The following is a 20369-nucleotide window of genomic DNA, read 5'->3' on the forward strand; positions in this document are numbered from 1 at the left end:
CTATGAAGGCTGATGCTGTGATGTCTGTGTGTCAGAGGTACTGTAGACTAGTTTATTGCTAGTGGATGTACTTATGTGGCAAAACAGCTTCTACCATTACTAGAGTTGGTGTAGCATTGAAAGGTATCATCTCATCTTAGGTTTACTGACTTACATTAAAGGGAAAAAGTTTTCTCATATTTACAGCAAATTAAAGGAATCAGAGCAGTGACTGTGGGAGCATTTTTGTTGCATCTTGCCAGAGCTTACACCTGAGTGTAACATTACATCCTATTGTCCTGACACAAACGTTTCTAATCAGTTTTGAGTAGGATGTTTAGATATCATCGGTTTGGAAGTGTCATATTAGAAGTTTAAAAGCATTTGGCACATGGGAGCTTTGGGGACTGTAAGATGCTGTGATTCTTTGATTCTGATGTGCCCACTGCTTCCCAAACCAAATAAAAAGCAATAATCACTTTTTTAAGAAGCTGAAACAGGCATATCTAGGTGAAAAGTTCTTGTTATAACTTGACCAAGGTTGGATGAAAACCCTCTAGAAATAGTGAGCTGAAAAGATTTTGACATCCAGCCACTTGGTATTTATCCTTCAGTTATGATAGAAAGAATTGTGTCGTCGAGGTGGCATTGTGTTTTATGTGTGCCCTACTTTCAGAAAGATTTCTCTAATTAGGCCCATAAGCTGCTAAAATTCAAACAAATTCTATTTTAGATTACCTTGTTAGGAGTGTATTCCCAGTTCTGTCCAGGTAATCCATAGCCTCTTTCTAGGGAGATACTTGAAATATTTTTCTATATTTCATATTTAGTTTTTTTTTTATATTTTAGAGTTTTTCTTTCTCTAAGATACTGCTTACAAATAAAGCAATGTACAGTAAGAGGAAAACAAGCCTGGGTTAATTGAAGTATGAGACATCATGTGTTTCATTAAGCTAAAATTAATAAGCAATAAATCATCATACCTACATTAATTTTGTCGGTGTCTCTTTGATATACACACAAATTCTAAAAGGTTTTAATTACTCAACAATTTGACATAAATAGGGGGGTGAAAGATTAATAAGTATCCATTTGTAAGAGGCATTCAGGAGAGGAAAATATATGCAATGATTTTTACATGGGTCAGGTACAGCCATTCTTTTCACTACAGATGTAATTTGTTATCAGTGCTGCAGTATGTACTGATCTGAACTGCCACAAAAACTTTTCTTTCAGAAGGAATCTCAGAAAGAAGTCTTCGTCTCGTGGCTCTACTGAAGAGAATGTAAGTACCAGCCTGAAATCTTTAAACTAGATAATGACTGAAGGAGAAATCATGAGTCAGTAAAGTGTGTATCAATGTGTTTGTTATTTTTCTTAACACATCTATTGAGTATATTTCTTAATTTCACTTTGCTGCCTGTCTGTTGACTAGAACCCTGGCTTTCTTTAGTGTGCAACAGTTATAGTGCATGTAATGAGAAGCAACCACTTCTACTATGATTTCTCTCCTCCTAAAACTGATACTAAGCCTGACATTAATAAATCAAGGCTAATCACTAGTTCTGGTTTTCCAGAGACTTTTCAGGAACTAAACTTTTTTATTGTTTTTAATTTATGTTGAACGGAAAATCGACTTACTAAGCTTGTTTTCTATGTAGTGTTTGTATGTGCATGCAACTTTCCACTAGTCATTACCCATATTTTTTCCAGAGGAATGAATAAGTGGCTTAGAGCAATAGTAGAATAGCGACATAAAGAGGCACAGGTGAAAATCTGTTCTCTTATCTGCATAGTAGATTTTGATGATGGTGATGCTGTCTGACGTAATGGAAAGAAAATCATTTATGGCTACAACAGAATATCTTAGTGGAGCTTTTTCAATGCTGATAGACTCATCATAATCTGAGGGGTGAATACTGACCATGGAATAATGTGTTCAGAAAGCCTTGATGCAGGTGAAGCAGAGAGTCTGTTCTTGCATACCTCCCCTTCATGTACTGTGACATTCGTGGAGAGGGTCTTGATTTGTACTGATGGACCTGCAATTAGAACAATTAGAACTGATCTTTTTTATCTTTCTCTTTAAATGTGACTACTTCATATGCACACATTAATTGCAAGTATTTGTTTGAAGCCTTTGTAGCAATAGGTACAGTACAATCCTTCCTAGCTCCTGAAGCCATTGGTAAAACACAGTGAAGGACAGGAACAATGAATGACATTGCTGCATGCACGTTGGCTGAAGCTCACTGCCATCATGCAGAGAAAAAATGTCTAGACAACCAACTCTGCTTCTAGATCAGAATATTCTTATAAGGAGGATTTTTACAAAGTGTGGAAAAGCAATTTTCCTTACTGCTGGGGTTGTATTGCTGCAGTCAGCTCTCAGACGTTTGGGTCGTGGGTAAGTGATTTTCAAAGAGCAAATCATTGTTCATAGATACAGATCGACCATTTGTTTTCTCACAATGGGTCCTACACAAGCACTTTTTAATGACTTCAATCCACCACAGAGAACATTGGAGAAAAGATCAAACGTCAAATCATAGTCCATTCAGGTCACTCTGCCCATACTAACATTAAGCAGTTTTGTGTTTTTTTGTTGTTTTTTTTTTTTTTTTAATTAATTTTATTTCATTTACTATTACTTAAAAAACTTTGTGTGGAATGCTGTGGATAATATAAAGCAGAAAGTAGAGCTGAAAAATGAATGGTTATTGCTATTAAAAACAAGACGTTCTTTCATTTTGAGCTTCTGTTGATCATGTATCTCAACCACTGCTAAGGCTGTTGTTTCTTTGTAAAAAATAAAGGGCTTGAAAGACATTTGACGTGAGTAATGTTAAAATGACGTTATAAGGTTTATTCTTAAAATGGCTTATAAGGGTTGTGGTTTGTTTTGGCTCTTCAGCTTAGTCTGCTGCTAACACTTGGACATGCATTTGAAAGTTAAAGCAATTCTGTCACCAGAGAAAGCTGTAAGTGACTTGGCAGTGGTAAAGAGATATGGAAAGGCAACTGAACTGCAGCTGATGTGGGCTTCAGACATGACAGGTTTTTTTGACTGACAGAAAAGATGAACACTGGCAGAGTTTTCCAAGCTCTGTTATCTTGAACTTCTCTCTACTTCTGCCTCTCTTTATCTCTCTGCCTTTTATCATTCTATTATCTTACTTTGCAATGTATTTATAGAATCCAATGTTACAGCTTATCATTCCTTGCAACGTCATTTCATTGGTTTTTTCTTTCTTTTTTTGGTCTTTCAATGCACTCTTCCTCAATTTTCTTGGACAAGTCAGAATAGTAAGATATCAATATTGTTATTTTATGCTTACATGCAGATTCAGTAGGAGTAGTAGAAACTATAAGTTGCGTTAACAAAGGAAGCACAGAAGCAGTACATTGAAGAACAGCATTTTAATGGGTTCTCCATAGTTCTTTTAGTTTACTTTAGCATTTAATTTAGTTTATTTAGTATTTTAAAGTTTAGGAACATTTGAAAAATAAGATGTTGTGACCAGATTTGATTCAATCTTAATATTTAAATTAATGGGAATAGAACATAACATTTTTCATGCTAAAATCACTATGAAATGCTTAAATATTACCAAAAAGAGTGACTAAGCTGTTCTGTTGCATAGTTTTATAAAATCATATATGCTCCTGGAAAGTTTTTTACTGCAGGTGAGCCAGCAGTTTCTGATATAAACAGTCTGGGAGAAGATCTATTAGAACAACTTCCAAAATGCTCTAATACAAAGCAATGTTATAGAAATTTCATGACAGAAATTAGAATGAGGTTAGAAATAAGCACAGTTCTGTTTAAACAGAGTTCCTCTGGTGACAATTTTCTGTGCCTATGATGTAGAGAAAATGAAAATGTGGGGACTGGGTCAACTCAATATCCTGTCACCTCTCTGCTTTCTTCCCTTGTTATTTTTGTTCTAGAAAGTGTCGGTGCAAATTGACACATAAGAGTTTGTCTATTATCTTACAATCTACATTTAGACAAAACAATTTCTGGCTTTCCTAGATTCATTCACTTGGATACTGTCCTCTAACCCAGCAGATAAGGAAAATCAGAAAAGGAAATACAAAGCTGGATGCACACACTTTTTGTTAACTTAGGCTAGCTGAGAAATGATAGCTAACTGGACCCTTTTTTTGGTAAAAGAAGTGTTGAAATACAGAAGTCCTAGAAATAGGGCTACAGTACAAGGATTGCTTTTCCCACTAATTAATGCTTAAGTCTTTAACTGATGCTGACTCTATAATTCCTAAGAAATAAACTCTGAGAATACCAAGGACAGAATTCCTGGGGAAAAAAAGGTGATTTTTTTCCCCTGATCTTTGGCAAAGAGAGCAAAATTCAGCCTTTCTTTTTAGTTTTTATTTATCTACAGTGACAGGTTAAGACAAGGTGACAAAGAATTTGAGCAAAAATGTAGCTTGGGAAAGAGTCAGTTCATAACCAAAGGTGATTTTGATTGCTCATCTGTCCACACTCCCTGACTTTCCTCGGAATAATAGAAGGATCTAGGGCACCAGCAGCTTCTATTGGTCTGCGAGGTTGTCTGTTCCCTCCTGTGACAAGATTCAGAGTACAGCTTTGATGTGGAAATGCCTCCAACTTTCATCTTATAATAGCTTCCTCAAAAGACAAAAAAAATTCTAATCCAAAAAGAAGTTACATATATTTTAAATTAAATGTTTCTACTTAAGAAAACATAATTCAATTTCAGATGACAGAACAGGAATAAAACCTGTTCACTGTTGTCCTCACCCATCATGACTTTGCAGGCAGTTTCCGGATTTCTGCTGCTTCGTGCCATAATTTCAGTGTAGTCCTGTTTGGGAAGTCCTTTCCATTCATTCTGGATGCAGGCTATTTGCTTTTTGTTATGAATCTCCTATCTATTCTTTCCTGTCATCTTTCTAACCTTCTCTCCCTTGAATGTGCTGACTAATCTCCCGTTGCCTTCTGGGGCAATCTCTAGACTTCTCATATGAATATGACATGTAACTAAGAACATACAAATAAATACTATCTGAGTTACCCTATATCCAATGTACTCTACTACAGATGGGAACAACGACAAAGAGAACTCTAATACCAAAGACAATCATTTTATTTCCAGTATTTTGTATATCTCATCTGTATGTGCCTATCTGTGTACATGGGCTTATGATAGTTTCCAGAAGCTGCAGACTCATTTTGTCTCTGATAAGAACTAATTAAAGTAAAACTCTGAAATAGCAAAAGACAGCCTGTTCAGCCTTTACGTAGTCTTTCTCTAACCTCTACCTCCAAAAGAGTCATTAAAAAAAACCCAAAAACAACAACAAAAAAGCCTCAAATTTGTAACATTGATAAAGGTAAAGGGAAAGTGAAATGTAGCAAATACCTCATGGTAGTTTTAGGTTTCAGCAGATTTGCTTTTTTGTGTTCCTATGAACCTGCAAAATCCAACCTCATGATCTCTGGGTGGGTACACACAGCGGATGCAGACAGCATCCAAAGCAATCTCAGTTTCACCATGTCTCTGTATGGTTTGTCCCTGGCCATCAGTCTCCTTACTGTGGAATGTTTTTAAAAATATTCCTTTCTAAAAATTTTAGAGTATCCTCTCATTCTAAAATATTATGCAAAATACCTATTAAAATAGTCCTCCTTAAAACTATTTTTTTTTGTGAGCTTCTCCATTTAATTTTGAGCCTTCCAAAATTTGTTCTTTCAGACCATTGTGTTGAAGTATGCCTAGTAAGCTTATTTACATCCTCATTTTCCAGCAGTCTCTTGTTATCTGTCTGCACATCATCCAGAAGTCTGTGAAATGAATTTGAAGGAGTTAATTTTCTCTCCTGCCTTGCTTCTACCCCACTACAGTTATCCTCATAGATGAAACTGTTGCATTTGCTAGCAGTACAGAAAAACCAAGCCCCAAATTTCAACACCATCCAGTATAAGTGAGGCAAATAAGTTCTTTTTACTGTTTTCATTTTACATCTAAACTACATCAAAATAAGCTGTTTTAAAATTGCATTTATTACTGGAGTCAAAGCTCTTCAAAATCCCAATGTTATCAGATTAGCTTAGTTTTTAGTACTCTGTTGTGTTATTTTTGGTCTAGTAGTAGACTAGCAATCACAGCAGTTGTCACTTGGTGGAGCCAAATTACTCTACAAACTGAATGCACTTTATGAATAGTTTGCATAAAAGGTCTCAAAAGCAGGACTTATAAATAAAGTGCATTGGAGAAAGATAACAAAAAATTGCAGGATTTCAATAAAGCCTTAGAGGAATTAGAAGTTTTACAGCCTTGCTTTTAATTACTCCAGCACAGGAGAAATAAAAGACTCTTTAGTGGAAGCAGACAATCGCCTTTTGTTGTAATAAAATGGAAACATATTGTAGTTTGTTGGTAATGTATGTGTAAATCTGAGAAGATCAAATGATAGCTGTCATTCTCTTCTTGGTACAATTTAAAGAAATCCAGGTTGTTAATTCTTGTTCATTTTTAAAGTTTACAAAATATTTTCCTTTACTGCTAGCATATTAAATTTCTGCCATTTTAATATCTGTCTTTGAAATGTTCTTCATAAAGTCAGAGAGAGATGGTGTTCTCTGCTGTCTCGATATTCAGGCATCAAGTGAGAGTATGTGTATTTCTTATTACTTAGTATTTCTTTGCATTGAATTGCTTCAAGACGGAAGGATGAGGACAGAAAATTTTGAGTAGGTGCACAGACCAGCTTATGAATGAAGCCAACATGTACTCTTTAGACTCATTTATTTGGAATGGACTCCATGAATTGGGCTTCACTCTCATATTTTTCTTCATAATATATATGCGGTGAAGGAAGTTTTTTGTTGGTACTTCGTATGCCAGGAGAAGCTGGTTGGCCCAGTCAGCCAGCTGTTGACAGATATATCTGGTAAAAGGGAATAGGAGAGAAGCCACAACATTAGGAGAGAGGGACTAAGGGTTTGCCAGGTGCAGGGGTTTGTGCTCGAAAAATCAACTTAGAATACTAAATATCCAGCAACATAATAGAACCAATGGAGTTCCACAAAATGTATTGTTTACCCCACAGGTTTCTCTTGTGTCCATTGCAAAGTGCATCTCATTCATATGTCAGTTGAGATTTTCACACCTTTGACATAGTGGCAAACCTGGCCTAGAGTCTACTTGTAACTGTTCCTCTTCTACTGTATGAAAAAGTGAGAAAGAAAAGGAAATTCTGATGGTGCAGTTTCCTAATTTGTACATCTAAAAGTATAATAAGAACATCACTCAGAACTAAAAACATTTCCTAAACAATTACATTTCTTCAATTATTTCTGTGTAGAATCCATTCTTTCTAAGTGAATAGAAACATGAATCATGAAAACAAACTGTATTTGTAGAGTGTCTTGATTTGTTACTGTGGAGAGTGCAAAGATTTATATCTTGCATAGAATTAATAACTTACATTTTTATTTCCCTGCAAGAGGAAAAAGAGACTATATTACATCTGTATGTAAAGAGCAGATCACAGTTTATGGAAAGGTAGAAAGGAAATTTCTGGTGAAGAAGAACAAAAATCAATAGAAGAAATGAGACCATCTGAAATAAAGAAATGTTTTTCACATGTCAAAAAGGACAGTATGGCCTCTCTTAATGCTGCTACTCTCCTAATAGAGTAAGGGTGAGATGAAAATGAAACATTGGTTCAGTATACATTGAATGGCTGGAAGGAGGGTCTGCGGTGACCATTTCTGGATGATCATCCAGAACAGCTATTTTCAGCCAAAATGATGAAAAGTGTTGATTATTGGATTGTGTTTCTAGTGAATGAAGGCTGTGAAGCCTTATTTAGTTACTTATTTATTTTTTTTTGTAAATTACTTTATTGCTTTTCTAACACTTCCATTGGCAGTCTGGCAATTTGCACTAGGTTACATCCCTTTTCCTCAGGGTAAGCAGTACTTTAATTACATCGGGTGATACAAAATGTTTGACCTACATAAACAGGGGAAACAAACTTTTAGTCTCTTCCTTTTTATGATTTTCTAATTTTCCCTAGATTTCTCTGTGATGCCAGTTGAACAACTGTATCTTATTCTGACAACAACAGAGAAACTTTCTGAAGGAGACTGGCATCGTCACTGAGACAGCAACCCTTATTTCATCATTTTTGTTTTTCTTTCTTTTTTCTTTTCAAGTTGGAGACTTGTGAACAAAATCCCCGATTTAATGTATTTTCTAACTGGTATGCCTAGTTTCTTTCTGTATAAGCTACTTGATTTTACGTGCTCTTATTTCTGTTCAATTTACTGTTCATCTCTTTTGTACCGTTATCCCTGTGGTTTTGTATCATCAGGAAATTTCACTTCGTACTGAATGCATCTTCATCCAGGTTACAGTCAGTCAGTCAGTAAATCCCTTCTCTCTGAAAACAGTCAGTACTAGCTGTAGCTCAATTAAACTCAATACTTGAATCGTTCACAAGAGAACCAACACTTGTATACACACATTAATCAAATAAATCCATTTTAATCTGTAGATGTTTTCCAAATTTTCACTTAATAGCTTGGACAATGAAATGTGGGCTATATATATATGATGGAAGTAGCATATAATTAAGCCTTCTAATAGCAGTCAAATTTGTGATGTTCTTACTGCCATGCACAGTGAACAAGGAAGGGTGAAGTAACCTGAAACACACATTGTTAATAAATTTAAGTATTGACAAGCACTTCTGCTAAGTAATAGGGTCAGTTCATCTGTTCAGGAAATATTTGATGTGTTCCTATTCTGAAAATATGGAAAAATAATTTAGCTTCTGATTTATTTATTTTTTTCCCAAGCTGGGGAATGGACCAGCATACAAAAAGAAGTTATTTCCAGTTTATTGTCTTAAATCAGCTATAAAACATTGCAGATAAAGTCATATATACACTATTAGGACGAAAGCCCCAAAGAATATCGATCTGCATTTCTTAATTCTACACATATTGAAAATAACTCCCAGGGAACATTAAGATCTTAATCCATGCTTAGGACAATCTGTAAATAACATTATGTACTTACATTGCACTAATTTCCTGTTAAAGACGCAAATAAGTGGTTCTTAATGGGACTGTGCTAAATGAACATTGAATTTCTACTACAGAGCACAGAGTTTACAAAAGAGTCTGTGGAGAATGCAGTCTATGACAGGGTATAACTGTGGGACCTGAAAGTTCCTCTATTTGAATAAAGCAGAGCATCAGCATGATTCCAGTGTGACTTTGGATTATACACAGGTAATTTAAATTATGCAAGAAGTTCATTCTAGCAGACTCAGTGGGAGTTCTGGGCAGGAAGAAGTATTTCATCTGCTGACTGTCACAGAATAGTTTAAATTCTTGCCATCTCAGTCTGGGTCTTTTTTGGTTTTGTTTTATTTTGTTCTTAATGAGTAATTCTAAGCTAATCCAGAAGCAGGTAGACTAAGGAACCAAAACAAGTTAGAACTTTTGTTGAAAACTGTACACTACTTTTTTTTTCATACCTAAAGTCTGGAAAATATCAAGCTAGCCAACATGATTTGAAGTTGGTCAAAAGAGGGAAAGCATTTCATTGTTTTGTGACTTTCTATTTCACATTAATTCTATTTCCACATTAATTAAATCTGTTCCTAGCAGATTTCAAATAAAGTCATGTTGGCCATCCAGGTTTCTATGTAAAAACTGTTCCAAAAGAAGCATTACTGATGCTGATTCGGAATTACTGAAATTTACTTTTGTCAGAGAATGACCAGTTGTCAAACTGAAGTACACTGAACTTAGTTTGGGATTGCTTTCGTGGCCCCATGCCATAGAAGCTGAGATGGACAAACTCCATATATAAACTCCACTGGAATTAAGTCCTAGCTATAGTAAAATGTTTGAATGTTTGCAGATATTTGCATATCTGCTTTAGTGGCAGAGAATAAAATCCACTCCAAGACAGCATGATTCTCATGAAACATTAGAACAAAGCTTAGCCTTACATCCATGGTTTATACCAGGTTATACAATAAGTTGAACCCAATCAGAGTATGCCAAGGGGAGCATATTTGTGAAAACCTTTGAGGAACTTCACAGCCTGGAGTAAAAATTGCTTGAAATCTAGAATAACAGTGGAGGAGAAAATAATTTTTTCATTGATGGAGTTGAAATGGATTGCTCTTTGCAGTGATGGGGAACATTTTGATGATAGGGTGGTGTAGACACATAGTCAAGAAAATGTTTGCTTATTATAGACCTTCAGCGATGATCCTTCCTCTGCCTGGCGACAATGATACACCTAAATCTCTTCCCACATCCTTTGCAGTAATTGAGTGCTTGAAATGAAATCGTGCTGTTTCACCAGCTGTTTCAGCTAGCACCCAGATGTTCTCAGCTCCAAGTAGGAAAGGTCCAAACCTGTGAAGATATTAGAAACAGCTTTTTGTAATTGTGGCACCTTTCCTTCTTTGTTTCATGACCTGAATGTATTGTGTTTTTAAGAGACAGAGATTCATTGTACAGCTTACTTAAGTAAGTGGAATTTTTTATACTGGGTTTAGTATCCATGGATCAAGTTCAAGCAGATGTTTGAAAATAGAACCTTACTCCTTTATGAAACATTATTCATTTAGCGATGAAAATATTGGGTGTATAAATGGTAAATAACAGGAATTTTCCAGTATTATCTTAAAATCTTTACCTCACTGATACTTTGCTACATGCTCTTCCTAGCTCCAAAGTAATGCTTACAAGAGTATCATTGCATCCCACATGAATGCTATAGGTTTTGAATTCACCACTGTACTCTTTTGGACACTCCTATATATATACTTGCATTTGAAAGACAGAGTTCTGAACACTGGTTAAGGCATGATTTATGAACTGAAAATCTTGAGCATCCTTTGGTGTAAGGGAAAACTTGTAATATCTGTCTTCAAAAGCTGTATCCCCAGTCCTGAAATATTAACAGATACATTATTCATCTTTATTCAATTTAAATCTAAATGGAAACACAAAAAAACAATACCATAGGCTGCAGGGTGGCACTGCTTTGGAGTGGCAGTGAAATAATGTGTGGATATTTAGAAGTGTTCAATAAAGCATACATTACAACAAGGATTGGAAGACAGGAAAAACTCAGATGCCTACAAATAACTGAATGTTTCCCTAGGGCATAAACATTAATGTCTTTAATTAGATTATAATTGCTCATGGAAGCATAGCTTGCACAAGATAAAAGTACCTGACATTACATTTACTACTAGGCAACTGCATCAGCAGCAAAAGTAGGTTTAATGTTAAATACAAGTTATTTACTAGATATAAAGTATTTGAGTGCACAGTGTAGTCTGTTCACAGGACATTCACGTGTATTTGTAAGATGGCAACACTGCTTCATAATTTTTAGATCTGATACTATGTTGCAGGACTGGATTTGAAGGGTTGAGTTAACTGAAAGGATGTAAATGTAAATGTACTTTTAATTGAATGTACTCGTGACTCTGTGCTTTTCTTCTGTTTTCATCTTTACACTTGTGAAAGGTTACCTCAGCAAGTATATTTAGAATGCCCTATCCTGAGTGGGATGAGTGGGACTCTCCAGTCCTCAATACAGAGGGTCCAGATATTCACACTATATTTTTAGCCTCACAAATTAAAAGCCAGATTTAGATCTACTAATTGCATTTCAACAAAAACAGTCCCATTTTCATTCCAGGAAGTTTGATGTATGGGGTTATCAGGCATGGGTGCTATATGGCTGCATGATGAGTATATCATTAAGAATGTAAAAAATCACTGTTAAGAGCTATATACTGTTGCCTGATGAACCACTGCAGCAGAATGCAGCCTGTTCTGGAAGCCTGCTTGTTGCCAGCCTGTGAATGTCATATTGGCTAAGTATGAGGTGAGTTAAGGAAAGTAAATCTATTCTCAGAGAACAGGTGATCTAACTAATTAACTGGATAAAGAATTTCCTAAGAGGGAAACTTTAACCCTTAGCAAGAGTCTTGCTGAAATATTGCCATAAGGAATCTTTCTCTCTATGCTGCACAGTGGTATAACCATGCCAATGGTGGAAAATCCCGTTTCTCCTTGAGTAACCTGTAGGCAAGTGACTGTGTTTCCTAGCAGTGAGAGTTTTAATCTTCTGAGGTAACATCTGTGTAGATGTTCACAGGAAGTACAAGGCTGATCAAAAAGTAATGCCTCCTGGTTTGTTATATTTGCCCATGATGTCAGAGGTGAATGTTGGTGAGATGGCAGTAGAGGTTGAAACTTCCCACAAATATTCCATTACATTTTGTTGCTGTGTAACAGATGGCAGCCGAGGGACACTCTTGACAGAATGGTGTCTGGCATGGGAGCGTATATGAAGCAAAGAGGTGGAGTTGAATTCCTCCATGCAGAAACAGTGGCACCTATTGGCATACATTGGTGCTTTCTGAATGTTTATGGAGACCAAATAGTGGATGGGGTGAGCACAGTAAGTAGGTGGGTGGTGTGTTTCAGCAGTGGTGACAGCAACACTCTTTTGGTGCAGAATTTTATGAGTGTAGCATGTAAACTCCTATTCGTTACTGGTGAAAATGCATAGATAATAGTGGTGACTCTGTTGAGGAATAATGTTTTGTAGCTGATAATTTGCTCTACCAAAAAGTGTATCTGTTGCAGTTTCTATGGGAATAAACAGGAACTAATCCTTTTGGAGTGACCTATGTAGTTACTTGACAGGATGACTTTCAAGTTAGGCAAGAATATAAAAATTCTTAAAAACATGGAGCACTCATTCTCTCTCTCCTCTTTATTATTTATTTATTTATTTATTTATATTTAATTTAATTTTTTTTACTGCCTTTAAAAACATTGAGGAAAAAAGTAAAAAAATTAAAAAAAAGGTATGATAGTGTCGTAAGACCCTGATACTGGATCTGTCTTTAAACTGTCTGAAATACAGTCTGCGGCAGTAAGTATTTACAAACTGTGAAACATTTCATGATTGACTAACAATAAGGTATTAGGCCTACAGCATACAGACTGGAATGACATGAGAAAATACAGCAAATGTTACCTGTAATGTAAATAAAGAGTACTGCAACATTTGAATATTTAGTGCAGCTGAGTACATGCAACTCCAATAAACAAAGGAAACACTAAAGAATAAATGGAGGTGATAATGTACCATTGGAGGCACTGATCCCATGATGCTTTTTTTTACAGAGACATCTATTCAGTGCTATTAGTTATGCTAAAAGATAATTCTAGAGGTTGTAGGTCCCTTTTATTTTTATTCTTTAACCTTCAGCTTTTAAAGTAACAAGGCTATTTCTCTAGTAAGGTCATTAACTTTCATATTATTGTGACCTGGATTAGGTTAGTGGTTTTGACCACCAGGTCTCAAGAGTAGCTGGATGTGTTCTCAACTAGGACAACTGCCACTACCACTAATTTACTTCTTTTAGACTTTGACCTTACTGGTATTACAAATGAAGCATTTCAAGCAATTGAAGAACATTAGTTAGTCTTAATGAGAACACTATTGACTACTACTACACAGATGCTTTACCTTTCTAACATAAAGCTGTAGCTTTGCTGGTGATAATGCAGAAAATAGGACAGATAAAAATGCTAGGGGCCAAATCCTGAGATCTTTATTTCATTTTTATGCAATTTTTGCTCCTTTTGATTTTAGATGAATCAAGCCTTCGGCAGAGAGATCAGCTAAGAAACTGGGAGAGAGAAACGATTTTTAGCTCAATACTCTCCACTGATTTGCTTTTTATGTGTTAGTATTTCCTTGAAAAATTGAGAGTCTACTAACGTTCTTTTATATACTTTACTGTAGCTATTTTCATTTTCTTCATCTAATTTTTTTTTAACCTACTTCCCCCTTTACACTTCTTTGACTGCTTTAACACTATACTTGCCATTACATTTGGATTGGGATTAGCTCCCCAGTCTTTAAACACAATACATCCAGGAGGACAAGATGGGCACTGTAACACATTTAGTGGCCTACTTATGTGATAACACATTGTCCTTTCCTTTCAATTACATTCAAAGATGAAAGCTCTCAAAGCAAGATTTATCTTTTTCCATTTGTTTCTACAGTCCCAGGACATCTATGGCTCCTGCACTGCATAAACAAGTGCTAGCTTAGTGAGAGGGAAGGGAGATCCAATAGGTCGGATCTTTCTCTCCATTTTTCATAGTCAGTTGCTTTTGAGTGTGGTGTACCCTGACTTGTAGGTAAAACAGTGCTGTTGTGTGACTGCAGAACCTTTCTTCCTCTCTCCCTGTGAAAACTGGGGCTATTCTTATAAATTATAAGAAACATAATTTTGTTGTTCTGGTCACTGTATTCTTTCTGTGTATTATATGCTAGGTAACAGTTTAAACAATAGAAAAAATAGTGCTTCAGGATTCACACAATGACAGAGAATGAATCTAAGCATTGTCTATGTTAAGTAACAGAATTGATACTGAAGGAGGAGACACATTTTTTGGGATATTTGAATCATTAATGCCATGTTAGTATGTTAGTTATTTATGGTATTTAAAAAAAGAAAAAATATTGTGAAAATATGGTACCAACATGTTTTAATCATACACTAAAACAGACTTTAACAAGAAAACATTTCTGGTAACTGTTCAGTTCTAAACTCAAGCAGCATTAAATGCTCCCCTTATTTCAAGGAAGAATTAAAGAAATGTGTGACTTTAAATGCTTATAAGTTTACAATTGCTGAACCATTTTTTCATTAGCCATGAATAAATTTTCCTTCCTCTGTGAGGATTTATAATACAACCTGGACTGATGTGTGGAGAATTAGCCATTTTTAAGATTTCCATGCTTAAACATTTCAATCAGGACATATGGTGAAAGCACAGTTTATTTTTCATGCTAGCTTAACTTGAGTAACTAAAATGATTTTACTCATGCTTTCCAAAATAATTCAGCACTGGGCTGAGAACAACTGCAGACATTTGTGGCATGGCAGATTTTTCTGAGAGAGTTAGAAGCTGTTGAAGAGAAGGATTGAACAAAGGTTCACAGTATCACAGTATCACAGTATCGTGCGAGTTGGAAGGGACCTTAGAGATCATCGAGTCCAACTCCCGGGATTCGAGCCTTCTGTGTAGCAGAGCGGCACTTCTACCACTTGCGCCACAGGGGGGATTCGAACCCGGGCCTCCGGCGTTGCAAGCAGCAATTCTACCACTGCACCACCGGGGTTGGAATTCCTCTTTAATGATTGTGGTCACTACCAGCTAGATCCCAAAGAAACTTGGGCTGCACACTCAAGTGAGCAATATGGAGGATTCCAGTAGAAAATTAATAGGCTGACAAATAGTTTTTATGCTTGATGAACTGTAGTTGCACAGGAAGGCCAAAAGCTAATGGTAGAACATAGCCTAACCAAAAAGATTTATGCTGTTGTTATGTAGATCATAATTTGGCTTTTTCCTCAAAGCAACTCTTAGAATTAGAAAAAGTGAAAACAGAAGAAAACAAACAAACAAGCAGAAAAACAACAACACAGAAGACCTCCAACAATCCCTACCAAAAAATGGTAACAATGGTGAAAAACTAACCACTTCTCATGTCCTCTTTTGCCTTTTTGTTTCACCATGTAGTAAGCTACAAATGGAAAACTACAGATTCTAAAAGTAAAGAAAGCAAGATATTTGGAGTTTCATTTCTGGACAGAGTTCAGTCATGCAACTGTACTCTGAAACAATATGCAGTCCAATACGTCACTGCTTCACCGTTTGGAAACATTACTGGCTTGTCTGGGTGTAATGTCAATTCATCTATGCTCTTTATATAGAAGAGGCGTGATGAATTTCCTGCTGGATCAGTTGCCCAAATCATATTTTTTGTCAAGTTTTGTGGAAAGCTTGTCTTATTATCAGCAGATCCCATAAATAGCCAGAATGCAACAGTCCATCACAGCAGTGTGCAAACAGCAATCCTGGTTTCAAAGGCTGTTATCGTTGTAGAACAAAGTTAATTCTGTTACCTGATTGTTTTGAGAAAAGGGCTAAGTTGCTGTCACTACAAAAAGACCAACCTGAAGAGGGAAATGCAAAGGGACAGCCAGGCTAATCTAACTTGCCAGACAAAGCAGTAGTCTATGTATTCTGGCCTTCTTCCCAGTCAAAAAGTTATCAGCTTGATTTTTTGAATGTTGACATTAAAAAAAAAAAAAAAGAAGAAGAAGTTAAGTATGAGTTTATACCTGTTCTATAGCTCTTAATAAGTGCCTTCTTTGCCAATGATCAGAGTCTTGAGGTAGCATGGGTATGTTAGCTGAGTTCCTGGGAGGGTGGGCAGTGTTTCTCAGCATGGCTAATTATCTCAGCTGTAATGCAATCTGGATGTCACTGTATTGTTTATCATCAGCTGTTGCCTTGTACTGTAGTTCAGTAGAAAAAAATGTGGAGACAAAAATTCTGAATTCAGATGCATCACAGAGAATGAATGAATAAAAAGGGATAAATATATATATATATATATATATTTATTTTTTTTTTCCCTAAGCCCTGGAAGTTGTTTGCATGTTAATATGACTCAGATTAAATGTTCAAAACATTTTTTAAATGTTTTATTTTCTGTTCTTAAAGAAAATCTGGCATTTTTAGAGACATTCTTCAAACATGCTTTGTTCATATTTGTTCATTTTTTCCATGCAGCTATCAAACATGCAAGATTTGGTTGGCTTCTGAATACCATAATAATAAGCTGAGTGTTGATCTTGACAGTGCAAGAGGGATCTGAATAACTTATATGGCCACACAAATTACTATGTTAAGAAAAGTTTCTTTAGAGCTGATGAAATAGCTTATTATGTTAGGCTCAAAAAGTTTGTCTAAACTACCAACGAAAAATTTGTGCCAATTCACAGCAAGAGGGCAACTGAATCCATGTAGAGCGTGTTTTATTTTCAGGATTACTAGCCAGCAGTTTTTGGCAAAATGTTAGAAACAAGCTTGAGTTTGAGATTCCAGCTGAAACACATACTTGAAGAAATATGTAGATCTTAATGCTTATAGAATTCACCATTTCAGAGAAGAATTCTGGGCTTTGTAAATTGTGTTTTAAATGGTGTAAAACAAGATATTTCAATACAGAATTGAATGCTCTTAAGTTTTTTGATGTTGAAATGTATGCAGGCGATTCCTAAATATCATTCTGTTCTGTCTGGTTACTTCTTTCTGAAGTACACAATATATTTATTAATATATATATATATATATATATGTATTATTAGGGCCCTTTGGTCATAGGCTGACTCTTTCAGTTCAACTGATAACAGCTTGGCAATTCAGAGCTTCCATAGTGTTTTCTTCATGAGATTTGTTAATAATTCTGCACCTTCTGTATGCCTCTACTTTTTATAATCTTTCAATTTTTGAGTGTCTTATGCTATTTTCATTATAGTATGTATTTTAGATGACCTTTTGACTAGTTTATTTTTTAACATTAGCTTTTCTTCAATTAGTTTTACTGCTTTTAGTATTCCATTGCTACGCAATGTAATTCTGGTATCACCCTCTGCTGCTGTAAGAAACAGGACATAAATTAAGAGGCAGCGTGCTAATGCTTATGGAATGGGCATAACATCATCTGAAAAGGTAACAAATATTGGTGCAGATGGGTTATAACACTCTTGTGCCAAGCTTGAATGTGAGCAGGAGCATAAGTAAAGAGAATGGGGAAAATCTAAAGGGTTGATTAGTCTCTGACATTTGTTTATGCTTCTTACAAAATCCGATTCTGAAAATTATTCTGCAGTTCTCTTCTGTTAAATGATTTTTTGCTTCTGTTATCCCTAAAGACTTGCACCAATATGCATTTTAATAGACTATATCAAATATTTAATATTGATTGTTTTGAGCTTACAGCTTTCCTGCTGTGTTCTCGCTCTGTTTTACTGTTATCAGGACCACAATTTCAATAGGAGAAAAAAAAAACCAACAACAACAACAACAAAAAACAAACACAACACAAGACACAAACCAATCAACAAAAGAAGCCTAAAGCAGCATCTTGGAGTAACAGTCCCCAGACTGAAATCTGGTGAAAAAGACCAAAGTGTCTTTAGTCATTCAATTAATTTGCATCTCTTGCTCCCTATCCATTGTGTGAAGAACAAAAACAGTGTTCAGAATCGGAATGGTTTTCCAAGCTGCTTCCATGCTTCGCAGACAAACTGCTATCTGACACTGTACTAAGCTGAAGGTATTCCTTGACATGACAGAGGAAACATTTTTTTGTTTTTTGTTTCCCCACTTATGCCAAGACTGTATTCATGTTTATTGATGGTTGCTACCTCAATCTATATAATAATAGTAATTAAATAAATAAATAAATAAAAAGACGACTAAAATGACTAAAATGGATATAGAATAAAAATATCTAAATTAACAGTGCAGTGACGTTACAAGAAACAGTTTAATTCATCCGATTATGCTTTATGAAAAGCCTATAGAAACTGAATTTCTCAGACAAATATTGTACAAGTATCATCACAGTGGTTACTGATGAGTACATGAATATGAATATGTGGTCTGCTTTACTAAGAGCATCTGAATCGATCTTTCTTGGATCCTCTCACTGTTTTCACATTTCAGGATAGGGATCTAGGGACTACTAATTGACCTATATCACAGAAACCTCTTAGGAGGACTCTGATGGCACTTGATGTTCTCAGGACTTATATAATTATATGTCTTAATTAGTGAGTGGCATACTTGCTCTCATAAAAAAGAGAACAGCTTCCATTCCTCGATATTTACCTACTTCAAGAACAAAATTTGTACTTCTAGAGGATATTTGGAGGTTATATTTCTAAGAGCTAGCTGTCTTAGCACAACAAGATTCTTGTCACTTTGAGGTCATGGCCAGGCTGAATGGGGCAATGGTCACTTCTCTGATTCTATGATATCTAAATATGAAGGCAGTTTGAGAAGTAATTAGACCTAGGGCCAGAGAGAGAAGAGACATTGAACTTCCCCAGAGGTCCTGTCCAAGCAAGGAGAAGGCAATCAATTAGGAACCGATTAAAAGCAATTCAAGTCATCATCTTCTTGGTCATGTACTGTCAATGGAAGCTTGCTGCATACTTTGTACCAATGGAGTTTGAGCTGTTTCTGTCTAGATGCTGTTTGCAAGAAAGGGAATCTGTACATTCAGAAGAGAGCACAGTGAGCACAGAATGAGGTGTCTTAATGTGTCCATGTTCTAAAGAAAAGTACATGTCCTTTTGCTGTCTCCCACTTGGCAGTTTTCCATTTACCTGTGAACACAATACATTAATGTGAATATAAAGTAGTCAAAAACTGTTGTTTGGGCTCTTTTTACAATTGTCTTGTTTTAGATTTTAGTCTTCCAGACAACCTTCAAGGATTCAAAGATTAGCAAAGAAAAATAGTTCTTGAAATCAATGATCTCAGCTTAATAGTTACGTTTTGTGTGTTTTTGTTTGTTTGTTTGTTTTTAGTTATTATTTTTTACTTTTAAACATATTTCCCTACAACATATGGCTTCTTCTAACCTTTGTGGAACAGAAAATTCTAACAAACTGATCTACAATACTAAATAATATGTTATTTCCAACATTGGTACTGCTTTTAGACTCCTTTGAAGGTAATTAAAATTGTCCATTTCTGTGAATCACCTGAATCACCTTCAAAATTCCATTCAGCAGTAAACAAGTGCTGGCAGTTTGTACTGCAGGAGAAATGCGCTGCAGGTTTGAGTACAGATGAAGAAATTCCCTGGGTAAGCACAAAATGGGAAGCAAAGAAGAACTTAAGTCATTGTCCCTGCTTGCTTTTGTGCATTTCCACTTGATATTCTCAGCTGATGTCTGGGTTTTGGTTTGATCAGCGATCAAATGCATGGATCATGATTGTAATGGCAGATGGAGGACATCTGATCAAAGTAAGCCAGGCAGGCCATGTGACAGTCTCTATTTTTGGGCCTAATATTAGCACTGGATGAATAGGCTTACTATACACTTCCTACTGTTCTCCCAGTACTCCAGTACTGTGTCATCCCACACAACAGTGTGATTCCAGTAAGCACCTTTTTAGAAGAGGTAAATCCAAATAATCCTTGGAAAGAATGATCTCTGGAGGAATCATTTTCTTGCCGTAGTGTACTGCAAAGCTTGATTAGGAAGATGATACAATTGGATAGCTTGGTTATCAGCAGCTGACTTTATCCAAATTCATGTACCTTAATGTGGGTTAAGGTCTCACAGATGAGGAGGAAGTGTGTGAATGAAACTCAGATTTCTTATAGTACCAGTACCACATGTGATAAACAAGCAAAGATTAAAAACATTTACAAGCAACATGGAGC

Source organism: Excalfactoria chinensis, chromosome 2, assembly GCF_039878825.1.
Source record: "Excalfactoria chinensis isolate bCotChi1 chromosome 2, bCotChi1.hap2, whole genome shotgun sequence".
In the NCBI taxonomy this organism is placed as follows: domain Eukaryota; kingdom Metazoa; phylum Chordata; class Aves; order Galliformes; family Phasianidae; genus Excalfactoria; species Excalfactoria chinensis.